General features: G+C 45.4%; 1 pseudogene; it reads left to right on the forward strand.

Moving 5' to 3' along the window:
* The first annotated feature begins 501 nt into the window (after positions 1-501).
* On the forward strand, positions 502-2,690 carry LOC129080196 (60S ribosomal protein L29-like; annotated as a pseudogene).
* Positions 2,691-3,495: the final 805 nt, after the last annotated feature.

A 3,495-nucleotide genomic window follows, 5' to 3' on the forward strand; every position in this document is an offset into this window, starting at 1 on the left:
AGTTTGTGATAGATGGGAAGGAACCCAGCCATGCCCTTTTGATCAAAGTCCTGTCTGTGTCCCATTCTTAAAGATGACCCAGCAAACATTTATTTACTAAGTATTTGTTTTTCCATTTCCACGAAAATTGCCTTCCTGCCCTTTATAGTCCCAAACCCCAACTCTCCCCTCTTAGTTCAAGAAGGTTCAAAATGGCTTGTAAACATTAACTTCCCAGTCTGTCTTCAGGTCCTACCTCCCTCTGACTTACACTGAGTGGAATAAGAGGAGGCCCATCACCCACCTCTTAGTGTACTTGTTATATTTAAAGCTGAAATTCACTCTGGGGATGAAAGACTTATTTTCAAAACAGTGGGTTGGCTGGGTCCCCAGCCACATCCATTACAGATGAAATGCATACCCACTATAGGAAATTTGGTAAAGACAGAAAAGCACAGAGATGATAATTAAAATCACCGACATAATCCCATCTCCCAGATATCACATGATTAACATTTAACAATGTGTAAGGTGATCCAGGGAGTCTTCATCATCACTATGGGAGAGGAGTCAAGCGCAAGGGGACTTGCTTTTTCTGGCACAAGTAAGCATCCAGTAAGACTTCCCAGCAAAAATCCTGAGTTTTGTCTCTCCAACCTCTCACTTGAGTCTCATAAGTAGATAGGTGAAAAAAGAAATAGGTTAGAATTTTAGGAAACATCAAACAACCTGGATCCCATTTCCAAAAAAAGTACTTAAATAGATTACACTGTGGATAACACTAGAAATCCATTCAGGTTTAGAAATTAATTTTGACACATTAATTAACAGTCATACTGGGAAAGGAAAGGAGATGAGAAGAAACTAATTTTCCTAAATGCCAATTAGTTTGTGTATATGATTTTGGAGGAATGTCTCAATGACCCCCAAAGCATCACTTCGGAAATCCACCATCTTTAAGAACTCAGTGTAACTCAGCCAACACTTTTTTTTAAATACTAACTTTGTAAAAAGATTTTATTTATTTTTAGTGAGAGGGGAAAGGAGGGAGAGAAATATCAATGTGTAGTTGACTCTCTTGCGTCCCCCACTGGGGACCTGGCCCGCAACCCAGGAATGTGCCCTGACTGGGAATCCAACTGGGAACCCTTTGGTTTGTAGGTCAGCACTCAATCCACTGAGCCACACTAGCCAGGGAAACACTTCTTCTTTCTTTTTTTTTTAATTATTTACTTTTAGAGAGAGGGGAAGGGAGGGAGAAAGAGAGGGAGAGAAACATCGATGTGAGAGAGGAACATCAATCAGCTGCCTCTCTAATGTGCCCCAACCTGGGACCAAACCTGCAACCCAGGCATGAGCCCTGACCAGGAATCGAACCAGTGACCTTTTGCTTTGCGGGATGATGTCCAACTAACTCAACCACATGGGTCAGGGCAATACTCCTTACTAAGTGCAGGTCCTGTGCTAGGTTCAAGATGAAGGTACTAGACCTTGGGTTAGCACCTTCAGGCACAATACTTGCCCTCAAGGTGAGCAGTCTAAGGGAGACAGACCTGGGAAGCATAAAGTGTTTGGAAGTACAACCATTTCACATACAAGGTGAAATGATGATAAAGAGGAAAGAATAGTTAACTCTGGAGGTCATTTAGGTGATGGTCTCCTGGAGGATTTTGCCAAAGGGAAAGTAATCTAGGCAGAGACTTGCCTTAGGGGTTAACTCACAGATTCAGAAAGCCACAGAAATTTGATTTGTTTTATCCAAACCTAATCTGGCCTCCTTCCCAAGACCGTAGTCACAGAGTGGGGCCTAACTAAAGGAAAGCTAGGACTAAAGGGAATATTGAAACAGTCCCTCCAGGTCATAGGCAGTCTCTCTAGAATGCTGAGTGTTTGAGCTAACTCCTGTCCCTCCCTTCAGAGTATTCAGCATATGGGGGAGAAGTGTGTCCTCTTCCATTTGATGGAGGTAGATAAGGTGAATGGGGTCTTTGGATCCATGCAGTGAGTTTTGCTCTCTGTCTTCCAGTCTCTTTGCGATGTTCCTTGCTTGCCTGGTTTCTGTATACCAGCTGGTGTTCGAAGTTGAGATTTTGAGCTACTGGAGCTCAGGGTCCACCCTTCTGGGATCTCTCCCTGCCTAACTCGTCCCGTCTGACTCTGACGTTCCCTGAGACATCTGTGAAACCTGGCTGCAATGGTGGCGTTCCCTGCAGCCCTCACTCAGAATTGCCTGCTGCCTACCATCCAGCCCCGTCCCGAATTCCTGGGCTAAGTTCATGTTACCTGACGAAAGGGGTCCGTTTGCCTGTGTGCATCAGAGGCCAGTAAGACACAATCAGGAGTACAGGAATCTCTTAAGGGGGTAGACCCCAACTTCCAGAGAAGCATGTGCTTTGCCAGGCAGCACAAGAAGAGCCTGAAGAAGATGCAGGCCAGCGTTGCCGAGGCCATGAGGACATGTGCTGAGTCTATTAAGGCCCTCGTAAAGCCCAAGGAGGTCAAGCCCAAGATCCCAAAGGGTGGCAACCGCAACCTTAATCAACCTGCCTACATTGCCCACCCCAAGCTTGGGAAACATACTCACGTGCCTCGTCAAGGGCCTCAGGCTCTGCCAGCCAAAGTCCAAGGCTCAAACCAAGCTCCAGGCTGCAGCAGTGGCTGCAACTCATGCTCCCAAATGTGCCCAGGCCCCCACAAAGATTCCACAGTAAAGGCCTCTGCCTGCTGATGTGAGGACGGAAGGGCTGGTGTGCCCCCTGGGTTGCTGTCTGTGTGGGGCTGGTGTCCTCTTGTGCTATTTGTACAAATAAACCTGAGGCAGGATTTGTCACACATACCCACACACAATAATCAACCTCCATTTCTCCAAAAAGTGCAAAAACCCAGCACATAGCCCCGGCTGGTGTGGCTCAGTGGATTGAGCACCAGCCTGCGAACCAAAGGGCCGCTGGTTCGATTCCCAGTCAGGGCACATGCCGTGGGTCAGGTCCCCAGTGGAGATGCGTGAAAGGCAACCACACATTGATGTGTCTCTCCTTCTCTTTCTTCCTCCCCTTCTCTCTCTTTCTCAAAATAAATAAATAAAATACTTTTTAAAAAAACCCAGCACTAAGGGCAAGTTCAACCTACATCAGAGAACAGGATATAAACAAACTAAAACGCAACACACTATTGAATATGTTTTCTTTTAAAAAAAAATTTTCTATTTAAGGTATACAGCTTATCTAAAATAAAACAGAAAAAAGAAAGGCTAGTTGAGAACAAGGTGTGGTGTCTGGTCAGAAGGAAAATAACCCACAGGGCCTCTATGACCTTTGTCACTTTTCCCCCCACATATTCATGTATGAAAATGACTCAGCCCTAATTCTAGTGGTTTATTTTTAGTAGGGTCAGCAGAGCCAGTTGAAAACTTAAGCACAGTAACTATTGCCAATTGACAGCCTCACACATCAGAAGAAGAGAACAGACACTCACTTGTTCATTTCAGTGTGATACGTGTGACTCCAGGGGCAACAG

Source organism: Pteronotus mesoamericanus, unplaced genomic scaffold, assembly GCF_021234165.1.
Source record: "Pteronotus mesoamericanus isolate MK-2021 breed Mesoamerican mustached bat unplaced genomic scaffold, CSHL_Meso_final contig_84, whole genome shotgun sequence".
Taxonomy (NCBI): domain Eukaryota; kingdom Metazoa; phylum Chordata; class Mammalia; order Chiroptera; family Mormoopidae; genus Pteronotus; species Pteronotus mesoamericanus.